Genomic DNA, 12,802 nt, shown 5'->3' with positions numbered 1-12,802 from the left:
ACAAGATAAATTCCACATTTGCTTTTAAAGCATTTTCAGACTATAGACAGCCAGCACCTTGGATTTTACTCACTTAAAAAAATATTTAAGCTTTTCCTTTTATGCTGAGGCAAGAGGGCATATTGAAGGACTCACTGAAGCTTTGGGGTTTTCTGGATATTAAAACTGAGATGCAGTGGAATGACATTGATATCCTGGAATATCACTGAGTTCTAATGGCAGCTATTGGAACTCAGCCAACATATCTATAGGTTGTTAGCTGTTATAATGTGAATTTTATGTCTAAAAATGTATGTATGTAAATCCTATGGTGAAAATGAAAATTAAGTGTACAATATCTCTTCTCATCGTATTAATCAAGTTTGTGTTGTTGTTAGGTAATTTCTCTCTGTTGAGCAGAAATCAGTGGGGAGACACCAAGCTTGAGGCAAGAGGTAAATTATTTGCGTAGTGCAGCACTATCCTGCTGGTCAGGTGGAAGCAGGGTCCCTTCTACTGAACTGCCACCATATGGCATTGCCGTATCGTCGAGTCCATAAAAAGGACTGACATTGTAAAAGATTAACAGGTTTTACTTGGCAAGGTCAGGTACCTTGATGGCACGCTGTAAAACAGGAGAGGGAAGGGAATCCGTAGTTGGAGGCCATCTGAGATTTTGGCGCTGGCTTTCCTTACAGTTCTGCCATCTGGTTTGGATTGTCAGGTGTAAAAGGGTTCACTTGGCCAAGTGAGGATGCTCCCTGCATGGCTGTGGTACCACAGTACCACTAGGAAAAGAGAGAAGAATTGGACCTGACATGAAAGCAAATGGCCAGCACTCGGACTACTTCTCCTAGAACAGGAAATCTCTATCATCTTCCCCCTCCTACATGCTGGACAAAAAGAGTTGAAGGGAGGCTAAATTATACATACCCATTCACTCATTCATCCATTTGATTCTTGGTTCATTCATTCATTTATTCAATTAACAAAAATGTTTTTTTGTATATCCTAGGTACCAAGCATGAAGATATACTGTTCTTGTTCAGAAGAGGAAACAGAGGAAGAAAGAGATAATTGCAGTGCAATATAATTAGTGCTCTTATAATAGCAACATGTATTGAACTCTTATTAAATGCCAGGAACTTTGCCCAGAGCTGTAAATGAACCTCTACAATACAAGATAGGAGTTTGGCTATAACTCCCTTTTGGAGGAACAGAGGTTGACGAGATTAAGTCCCACAGCCTGGAAGCAGTGAACAAAAAAAAAAAAAAAAAAAAAAAAAAATTAAGCCTAGACATTTTGATTTGAAGTTTAGGTCCTTACCAACCCACTTCCAGATTTGAGGAAAGATGATGAAAATTACAATAGTGACTAAAGATGACTAAAACTACAACAAAAACTATCTACAATGACTCTTGAAAGCAAATTTACTCTCTAAATGAGGGTATGAGTGTGCTGGCTGGGGTACCATGGGCTGGTGGTGATTTGCAGGCAGAGACAGCTGCATATTTGAAGGCCATGGAAGGTGTGTTGTCAGGGGAAATGAAAGTGATTTAAATAGTACTGGAGGTTTCTGTGGGTGATCTGGTTTTCTACTGGTGCATAACAAAGCATTCCAAAACTTAGTGGCTTAAGTAATCATGATCATTTCTTTAACTCACAAATCTGTAATTTGGTCAGGGCTTGGTAGGGCAGCTCCTCTCTAGCCTATGCAGTGTCTGCTGGGGCTGCTTGAAGTATGGCTAGGCAACTGGGGCTCCTGATGCATTTCTATCTTTATGTGATCTCTTCATGTGGTCTCTCAGGCATGGCAGCTTCAGGGAGCTGAACTTACATGGAAGCTAAGGACTCCAAAGGTTTTTTCATGCTCCAAAAGAGACTGCCAGACAGAAGAAACGTTGCCTTTTATGACCTAGCCTCAGAAGTCATGTAGCCTGACTGGTGCCAGACTCAATTAGGTGAGGCAGTCAAAAGGTCCTGCCCAGGTTCAAGGGGAGGGGACATAGATGCTACCTCTTAATGGAGAAGTGGCAAGGTTCTGGAAAAACACACAGGGCCAGAAATACTGTTGTGGCTGTTTTGGGAAATAAAATAGGGTAAAGGCGGCATAGTGTTGTCATAAAAAAAAACAGTTTTGGTGTATAATGGACTTGATTTCAACTATGGGCTCCACCACTTATTAGCTGGGTTACTTTGGCCAAGTTGCTTAAATTTTTGAGCCTCAGTTTTCTTACCTGTAAAATGAGGATGCTAGTACTGATCTAATAGGATTGCTAATGGTCAAAGAATACATATAAATCCTTTGGCACCAGGGACTGGCACAGAGTAGGTAGTCCCTAAGACCTGTGATTACTGATGGGATAGTAGCAAGACAGATACTTGGAGAGGGAGAAGGGGTCAAATTGTGGGAGGGCTTTCGTAGCTAATAGTGAGTTGGTGAAATCATAATAGTAATAATAGCCAAAAGTTACTGAAAACTAGTCACAGTGCTAAGGTTTTTAAAAGAAGTATCTCATTGAATCTTCACAACAAACCTATGAAGAAGGACTATCGTTATCCCATTTGAGAGATGAGGAAATTCAGGATCAAAGAGGTTAAGAAACTTTCCTAAGTTGGTAAGTGACAAAGACAGGATATGAACCAAGGTGACTGAGTTATCAGAGTCTGTACTAGGATAGCTTGGATTTTAACCCGAAGACTATTGGAAGCAACTAAAGTTTTTTAAACTGGGCAATCCTATGGCCAAAACTACTCCTTAGAAAGCAGTGTGGAAAACAGATCAGGGACTGTTAGTGGGGAGAGCAGTTATTGAGATGACTGATCTAATCCAGGTGAGAAATACTGAGACATCTGGAATATTGAAGAACTCAGTAGTATGGGAAATACAAGTCATGGAGGACGTCCTAAGAAGGTAGTGGCAGTCTTGATTTTTGATTGGATGTAGAAAGAAAGAGAGGGAATTTCTGTCGTCATTAGTCAGCTCTGAGTGCAGGCACTGACATGTACATTATTGCTTAGGGCTCTAAGCGGAGAAAGAAAACAACCCGCCCCCCCCCCCCCCCGGTGTCTTCTAACCTAAAGCATATTTCCTAAGTCCTTGTACCCTCAGTCTAGACTGAAAACAAACAAAACAGACTCCTCTTGAAGCTCTTAGATCTCTCACCTTGCAATTCTAGCTTTCAAATTCCACGCCGAGCTTCCTTTCCCACACCCCAAGCCCTTGTACTGGGGATTACAATGATCGTTTGTGTGTACTAGGTAATTGTTCCTTCCACATCAGGGGCCTTGGGAGGATGACCTAAGGCTGCTTTCTCCTGTTCTTACTTCCTCTACCCAGCACTGTAACTACACATGGAATCTGCTGGTTCTTACAAAGGATGCTGACTGGTGCTGTGATGTGGTCTTCAGGAAGCCAGGGGGATCTCCATATGAGGTACTTATGGGCTGTGTCATTTAGTGTCAAGTGAATTTCCTTTGAGGGGGCAATATGTGCTTTGAAGGACAGAGAAAGAATATGTGTCATTAGATAAGGCATTCCATATCTCTGAGTAAGGACTTTAATCTATTGCTGGTCAAGGTCTGAGAAATAAACTGGCCCTTGATGAAAAACTGAATTAAAACAGGTGAAGAAACCAACAGACAATGCTCCAAACCTAGTGTTCCTGACTATGAAAATATTTGTCTTTTCAAGTTATTTTCTTTAATTTGGAATAATTTCTGAGATTAAAAAAAATGCCATGATCTTGTCTGAGAGATATATTTACTTGTTTATGTCTTCTTTTTCTTTCTCTGTTTCCTTCATAAGAGGGTTAATTTCTGAAAAGTAACTTTATTCTGATGCTAAAATTACTGCCCTCCCAATGAACTATGGAGGTTGGCGTTTGATTGAACAGTTTTTGTCCACTGATTGGTGTCTTTAGATACAGTGGGTGCTCCATTTAACTCAATGTTTCAGACAGTAAGTCTCTTGAGGAGAGAGTATTCTCATTGTTTGAACACTTGTCTATGCACATTGCTTGGTCAGTCAATAGGCAGTTATTAACTCTGCCTTTCACTGTCCATCTCTGAAGTTAGAAGCTATGCCAGTGCATAAGGCCACTGGATGGTCACACTGTTTGGTCACAGTCCTGCTTAAAGATCTCAAACCCAGCTTCCCTTAATAATCAGGGAGGCTTAAACTGGGCTCTGCCCACTGAATTATCCCTTTAGAGAAATCATCCACTGTACCTGGATTACAATTCAACTTTTTCATTTATAAAGAACAAAAAAAGAGCTCTTTTATGACTTAGAAATTTCCCCTAAATGGGACTTTCCAATGAAACGTATAAAATTGGTGAACAGCAGTGAGTAAACAACTGATGAGGTCATACTTTCTTGTTACGGGCTATTACAAGCACCATAGAATGGCAACAAATTAGAATACAAAAGTTAGCGAAAGGTCTGGTTTCTGTTTAGAGGTCTTTTTGCTTGTTAAAAAAAAGCTCCCAAACCACCAAACATTGCGGGGGGGGGGGAGGTGGGGTGGGTGGTGGAAAGCTCTGTTTAATAATCTAAGCCTCTTTTCCATTAATTAAACCTTGCATTTAGGGGATTATTTTTCTTTTTTTTTCCCCAGAAGGAAATCTCTTGCTTGGGATAGCTTCAGCAATTTAACCACATTTTCCAAGCATATAGAGCAAATAAGAGGCAATCATTTGTCAGTCATAAAGATAAGCCAAGGAATGGGAATAGTTTTGTAGGTCACGTCACCTGACAGAAACTTTGGACTGATCCTTTCCTGGTTCAAGAGTTCAACCATAAGACCTACTTTCCCTATCAGCTGGCTCAAGCTGATAAGGTCCTGATGCAAGCAAAGGTTCTTTATGGGCTTTTATTTAATTGTCCTTGTGATATAAAGGTTGGGTGGATTACTCTGTACAGAGTTACTTCTAGTTGGTCTATTTTTCTTTAGAATAAATCACCATCTCCCCTGAATGGACAAGGAAAATGGAGTTTGGTTAAACACTTTCATCAATTTCGTAGGGTCCAGAACAGAGCCTTTATCCTTAATAGGCTTCCTGTGAGTTCTTATTGAAGAAAATAATTACAAAGTTAGCTTTTGATAGATGATTGGCTAGGGATAAACACGATTTGAGGATAATTAAGTAAGAGCAAATACTCTATACACCCATCAAGTGGATTAGTTGCAGGTGATGGAGATAAGGGTGAGACAGAGGGTGTCAGAGTCCTCTGAAATTGCATATGAGATAATATCTGCTATTAGAATGAACTGAGTCTGTCTTCTTCCCAGGAATCAGGCCTGAAAGGAGTTCATTCAGAGGTGTTACCCAGCAAGTGGTGTGTCAGGCCTGTATGCCAGGGAACCTTCAGTGAATTCTAGTTCCAAAGCTCCTTTGAAAGGAGCTGGGTGCTTCCGATCTCACTCACTTTCCCTTCTACTCCCATCCTACTCCCATCTTCTCTTCTATTTGGCCTAGTGAACACCAACAGTAGTACATTTTCTGCAGCTTCCAACCTAACTTGTGTTCTAGCTCTGATTGTGTCTCAAAACTCATTGTTGACCTTGAAGTCAACTAACCTCCCTGAGCTATAGCTTCTTCAGCTTTAAAAGAAATAATTATATGAGATGATGGTCAAGGTGCTTTACTAATTCTGTGATTCTATTATTCTGCGATCAGACACTAGTTAGAAAAGCTTAAAGTCGATACTTGATCCCCTACTAAGAGGCAGATATTAATCATTTTTTCTTTAAAGGTTGGGCTTAATTCTTTGAAATCAGGAAACTAAACACCTCATATTCATCACTATTGGCCTGACATTTAATCATGCAGAATTCTCATCTATGGCTGGGAACCTAGGACTCTCTCTGGTACTCTCTCTCGGATTAGTGAAGGTTAAAAGCCATAAGTTTCATTCTCTAGTAGGACTGTGGTTCTAACATAGATTTTTCAGGCATCTTGGAAGACATGCTTTTTGGCATTTTCTTCTTCTAAGTGGTATAACTATCTCCATGTCATAACATCATCACTATGGCTCCTATCACTTATTGAGAGCTTACTATATGCTAGACACTGTTGCTAAACAGCTATAATTTTATTTAGTTCTCTTAGAGTGTGGTAGGTAGTTTTTATAATTACTATTTTTGCTTTAAAATGACCATAAGTGCATGAAATATACAGTTGGCAGAAGAATGAGAAAGTGGACACCCTATACATACTCCTCTGTTTAAGAAATACAGCTCTGTCCCTGTGTGCTCTCTCATGTCCCCCTCTTACCTCTAGGAGTAACCACTATCCTAAATTTTGTGTAAACCACTACCTTGTTGTTTAGTTTTTAGTTTCGCCACCTCTGTTTGTATCCCTAGATAACACATGGTATAGTTGTACTTGTTTTTGAACTTGATGGAAACGGAATCCTCAAGAATGAATTATTCTAGAATTTACCAGTTTCTCAATATCTTATTTTGAGATTGATCACTATTGATAGGTAGGGCTGTAGTTCATTCATTGTTACTGCTGAATAGTATTACATCAGGTGATTATGCTGCAGTAACTTATTCAACAGTTGGTGGATATTCGGGTTGTTTTCATTTGATTTGTTTCTTGGTGTTAGGAATAACGTAGCCTTGAATATTCTTACACGTGCCTGGCATAAGTATCTACATACACATGTATGTATGTTAGTGTGTGTGTTGGTCTGTCTGAGTGTCTATCTTAAGATGCACTAGAAGGCCAACGCCTGGAATCACCAGACAACTCATTTAAGGTCAGAGTGGTGAGCCCACGTTCATAGCCACAGCACTCTGTGGATCCCCATTTGGAGAAGAGGCCTTGGAAAATTTAAAATAACTTGTCCAAAGAGCAAGGATTCAACAAAGATCAGTTTAACTAAAGCCTTTCGTTATTTCTTTATAATCTAAAGCACATGTTATGATTCCATTTGTGAAACATTAACCAATTATAAGTGAATAAGATTATACTTGGCACCCTTATCTCTTCCTTATAAGTGATCAGATGCCAAAATATAAAAACTCTGAGTTATATTACAACAAAATATTTATATTATATATATTATATATAATATTATATATAATATAATATTATATATAATGTAATATTATATATTATATAACAAAATAGTTATAACAAAATATAAAAACATTTGACATAAAATTATTCTAGTATTTTTTCCTTAAGAATATGAATAGAAGTGAAAAGAAAAACAGGTTTTTACAGTCGAATCTCTCTCTCTCTCTCTCTCTCAGCCTGTTAAGGCTCTTTAGCAATATATAACACTTGTAAACATTTAGTTCAGCTTCAATAAAAAATATTCAAAAGTAGATATACTACACAAGTGAGACATGTGCCCAAAAATGTTTATGATGTGACACTGACAGAATACAGTGTGTACGCAGATACTTACATCAGGCATGTATAAGAATATTCAAGGCTACGTTGTTCCTAACACCAAGAAATAAATAAAATGAAAACAACCCAAATATCCACCAACAGTAGAATAAATTACTGCAGCAGAATCACCTGATGTAATATTATTCAGCAGTAACAATGAATAAACTACAGCTCTACCTATCAATAGTGATCTATAATCAAGAGAGCAGTAATAAATTAAAACTTTTTTATGCATGCAAAGCTTTTAGGAAGGAGTATGTTGTGGTGAGCAAAAACAACCGAGAGAGAAAAACCAAACCAACCAACCAAAGAACCACCAAGTGAGTGTGGCAGTTGGTGACCTGAAAGGAATCAAAATGTAAGCCCTTCTGAATCATCAGTGTCCTGGAGACATTTGAATGAGTTTCTTTGCTAGAACTTTTTACCACTACACAGTCATAAATATTTTCAAGGGAAAATGAAATGAACTTTCCCCATTGTATGAGTCACATGTCTCTTGGTTACAGATTACTGGACCACCTTGAAATCGTTTAGGTAAAGAGAAAAGGCTGATTCACAGAATGTCATGAAAAACTGAACAATCAAACCATGGGAACTTCAGGGATGGAGATGGGACTTCCAGAAAAAACTGAAACAACTGGTCAAGCACCACAGGGGACTCTCTCTCCAGCCCCTGCTTCTGCTTCTCTCTCTGCGCTGGCTCCCTTCTCTGTCACTGGAGGATGGCTTCTTCCACATGGCAAGAAACACTGCCATGGGTACTTCCTGAGTTCTACATCCCACAACTTCTACAATGGGTGATGGATCAACTTGCACTTTCTCTGATGAAAAGTTAAAAATTAACAGAGGAGGGAGATTTTGTTGCCTTAGCTGGAAGATTTTGTCCATTTCTAAACCAATTTACTGTTCTCTAGGGGAGGAGCATGGGGTTATGTATGAACATGCACATTTTCTCAGAACCACTTGGTTTGACTGGGGGAAGAGCACTTCCAAAAGAGTGGGAGTAAAGTTTACAGAAGGAGGTACACTGGACAGATGAAATAATAGTTCTTCACTATACTTGTTGAAACAATCCCCACAATATTTTCACTGAAGAGAATTAACAATGTTCCCAAACTATGACAGCAAATTTAACCCATAATAAATTTTTTGGATTATTTTATTTATAATCAACCTGGAATATTTTCAAATAAACAATCAACATGAGGAAATGGATATTCTGTCTTCCTGAAAATGAGTTCAAGCCCATAGGCTCAAAACCCAAGGACATGAGGACAGGCCTAAAATAAATCTAAGAAAGCTAAAATTCTAATCAAAATTAAATTTGCAAAACTAGAAGGTTAGTACTGCACTTCTCCAGTTTACTACAATTTATTTCTAGTGGCGTTGGTTAAGAGTAAGGGTGATAGAAAATATGGGAATTACAAAACTCATGTATTAGTTTTCTGTTGTGTAACAAATCACTACAGACTTAAAAGTTGCTTAAAATAATGCCCATTTATTATCGCACAGTTCTTGTGGGCTGTAAGTCTGGGCACAATGTGGCTTAGGCAGGTTCTCTACTTAGAGCCTCACAAGGTCAAAATCACGGTATCAGCTGGGGCTGCAGTTCTCATCTAGAGCTTAGATCCTCTTCTAAGCTCGCTGGTTGTAGGCAGAATTTATCTTCTCATATCTTCCTCGTGGGCTTTTCTGTCTTCAAGCCAGCCACAGCACACTGAATCCTTCTCTTGCTTTGAATCTCTCTGACTTCCCCTTTTGCCATCTCTCTCTGATTTCTCTTCTACCACCAGCAGGAGAGGCTTTTAAGGGTGCATGTGACTAGATTAGATCCACTGGGATAATCTTTTTTAAAGGTCACCCGTGCCATATAACACAGTGCAATCATGGGAATGAGTTACGTCTCATCCCATCCACACATTGTAGGGGTTAGGGTGCGAAATCTTAGGAGTCACTCCCAGAAATTCTGTCTACTACAGCCTGGTTTCTGGGATGAACTTTACCACGTGTTAGCTATTTATACTCCCCAAGTCTCCATTATCTCTTTGGTAAAAGTGAGTTTTAATGCTACCTGCCCTCCTAACCTCACACGATGTATGTTAGGTTTAAATGTAAGGGTGTACGCCAAACAATTTTTCAATTCAGTTCTACAGACATTACCACATCTCACTGAGGACACAAAGTTCCATATATGAAGGAATATGAAAAATAAGCTATTGCTTTTTACAATAAATGCATTCCTATGAGCTGAAAAAATTTATTATCTCTTGCAAAGAATTAACTTTCTAATTTATGTTTTCTAATTATGCAAAACCTTGTCATCACAAACACTGCAAGACACTCCAAAGCACCCCCTGCCAAAAGCAGAGTTATTTTAAAAGGGTTCCAGTGCACATATATCAACTGAACTATCCATGTTGTCCAAAACACAATGAAATCTCTTCAAATTCTCAAATTGTTTTTTGGTCTTAACGTAGCACCAGATTTACAAATGAATAACTTCAGACCCTGACTATTCTCACCTCGGTCCTCACCATCACAACCCCTTATGTTATGACCTGTTCTCAGAAACTTCCCTCTTAAATCTAATCAAACTTCTTTTATGGTCACTATATCTATTATTCTTCCTCTTCGTATTGGATCAAATTATCTTAAATACATTAAACAGCCTAATTCTTCCTGTCCTTCAAATAGATCCCTCCTTGGATCACTGTGTTAGTTCAGGTCCTCTGAGAATCAGGTGCTAAAGTGAGATTAGATATGCAAGAGATTTGCTGAAAGAAACCTCTTGGGAGAAAATGAAGTGGGAACTGGAGGAGGCAGGGAGGGCTGTCAGACTACAATGCAGGACTGATCCCTGTGAAGGAGAGAGGGAAGGAAGGCAAGGAAGAAAGGCCTTCAGATTTCAATTCAGAGAAAGTTTCAGCAAGGTTAACTGGGAGTCCTCAAGCTAAAACTGCCTGTCAGAGGAGCCCTGCATCTTCCAGGAATGGGCCTGCCTTAGCAGCCAGGTGGTGCTCAGTCATGGCTGGGAGCAGCCACAGAAAGCATGGCCTCAGAGCAAATGTGGTGATGGATTTCACAGGGCAGCAGCTGGGACCATCAGTCTATTATGCCTCCCACAGTAGCCACCATAATTACTAGCTCCTCTAGATTTTTTTTTTTTTTGGTACACTCATGGTTTAATGTTTTTCTCTTTCATGCCTTCAAATGCTAGATCATTGAAAGGGTTGATTATTCAAATTCATGTGGTATCTCTGACTGAATATTTTCCATCCAGTATGTTTTATTTTATTTAAAAATACTTTTACTAAATAACTCAATTCACCCTTACCATCCTGGTTGCTTCTTCTGTTTTCTCCCTATAAATATTATTATTGTAAGGCACACATGATGGCCTGGATCCTGAAGCCTCAATGAGCAATCAATAGTGATTACAGATCCTAACTGCAGAAGTACATCAGACCAAAAACTTTCATTACTGTGAACCAAAGTTTGGACCTCAAATGCTTTTGGGATTTCCTTAGCGGATGAAATGGACAACTGATCTGAGTGACAAGGACTTTTCCTTAGTGGCCTGATGTTGGCCTGGAAAAGGACTTACATCATATTGTCTAAGACTCTTTTAGTTTGGTTCCTATTTGTCCTTTTAAGTGGGGGGAAGAGCAGGGAAGATGTACCTTAGAGTGATTGCATATTCTACAAGTGAAAAGGGAGCACTATTAATGCCAGACAACTGTCACAGCCAGGATGGTCCTGAGAAGACTGAGTTATATGGTCACTCTAGGGTCTCTCCTCTCAGGAGCGAGGGTGGTTTGTACCTCTTATCTCACCAAGCACATGGTAAGAAAGGGAGCAGTGAAAAGATTTAAAAGAGATGTTTGAGAAGACAGCGATGCAGGAAGATAGAACTTTTAGCCTTTTATCGTTCTCAAAACATGACACCTCCTAGGACTCTCGGTTCACTTAGGACTCTTTGTTCCAGAGCTCTTCCTCCCTGGGGCAAAGGTGGGGACAGGTGAGTGGGCCAGCACGGGGTGGGAGGGGACTGTGCTCCCTTCAAGGCTCCTCTGGAATCATTTCTGGATCATTATCAGCTTGGACCATATGTACTTGGGGATTCTTGGTTGTTTTTCAGGGTAAGTAGGACATGTCTTCTTGGAGGGCACTTTTTCCCCCCCCAAAATATTTGAGGGGAAATTTCTTTTATTTTAAATCAAACCCAGATATATACTAATGGATTAGAATGCAAAATTCATCTGGATTTTAAAAATAAATCTTGAGGCTTCAGAGATATATTGTCCTTGAGGCTACTTTATACTCCTGTTTAGATCTTCCTCTAAGTATTATTACTCACTATTCTGAGCTATTAGATATATTTTGTTGGAAAAGTTTGAAAAGACCTACTCACGATATTAGTATATCCTTAACATTCGTAGCTCTCTGTGTCTCTTTCCAAAATTGGATCAAATGACATTGGACATTACCAGCTTCCTACTGTTTTGACAGCCATCTGAGGATATCACTGTAACTGATAATTCAGTCCAGATTACACAATGTGTAATAAGACTCAAGGCAGCCAGAACTCCCCATGAAAAATGGAAGTGAGTGTGGATATGGGCTAGGATTTATTCCTTCACCAGCATTTACTGAGTGCCTCCTATATGCCGGCAGTTGTTTTGGAAACTGTTACAGCAGTGACCAAAACAGATAAAGGCCCTCCTCTTGCAGGACATAACAGACTTAACAGAGAATGACTATTGATTAAAAACTAGTAAATAAGAAAACAAATTAAAGCATTCCAGTAGCTTTAAAAGCTGGGGTAAAAATAAAGCAGGAAAGGGCTACAGCTCCCTTGGTATCGGGGACAGTAATGGCTTCACTGAGGAAGTGCCATTTGATCTCAGACCTAAATAAGGAGAAGGAGGCAGCCAGATGAAAATGAGGAAGGAATCTTTCAGGAAGTAGCAATGGCAAGGGCAACGAACCGGAGACAACCGGGCCCTCTGGAGGAACAGAGAGGAAGCCTGTGTGTGGACCACAGTGGATGATGGGGAGATTGTTTAGAGAGAAAGGCAGGGTTTTGGCCATATTTGGCCAGGGGTTGCTTTACAGAATTCTATAGGTTATGGGAAGGAGTTTGGCTAATATTCTAATTACAGTGAGAAGTAACTGGAGGGTCTTAAACTGGCGGATGTTATTGTTGCCCAAATTATCCAAATAGTAAAACCATCTCTTCCTGAATTACTTGGATAAAAGAATATTAGAGTTATGGACATGCATGAAAATTAAGCAGAACATGGAAGAAGGGCCTTAACTAAAATTGACCTCACTTAAGACAGGAGGACAAAATGGGAGCTAGCAGTGTTAAAAGGATGTCAGAATGCCTTTCACAAGGAAAGGTTAAATT

The 12,802-nt window shown here is 39.4% G+C and overlaps 1 long non-coding RNA gene across 1 annotated transcript in view; it reads right to left on the bottom strand.

The window, feature by feature from the left end:
* The window catches only part of LOC140695996 (uncharacterized), an 80,609-nt gene that overhangs the window by 30,818 nt on the left and 36,989 nt on the right, over window positions 1-12,802 (bottom strand). The gene's annotated exons all lie outside the window — the stretch shown is intronic.

This window comes from Vicugna pacos, chromosome 4 (assembly GCF_048564905.1).
Source record: "Vicugna pacos chromosome 4, VicPac4, whole genome shotgun sequence".
Taxonomy (NCBI): domain Eukaryota; kingdom Metazoa; phylum Chordata; class Mammalia; order Artiodactyla; family Camelidae; genus Vicugna; species Vicugna pacos.
Note: the sequence above shows the minus strand (reverse complement) of the source record. Positions and strands in the feature narration are given on the sequence as shown.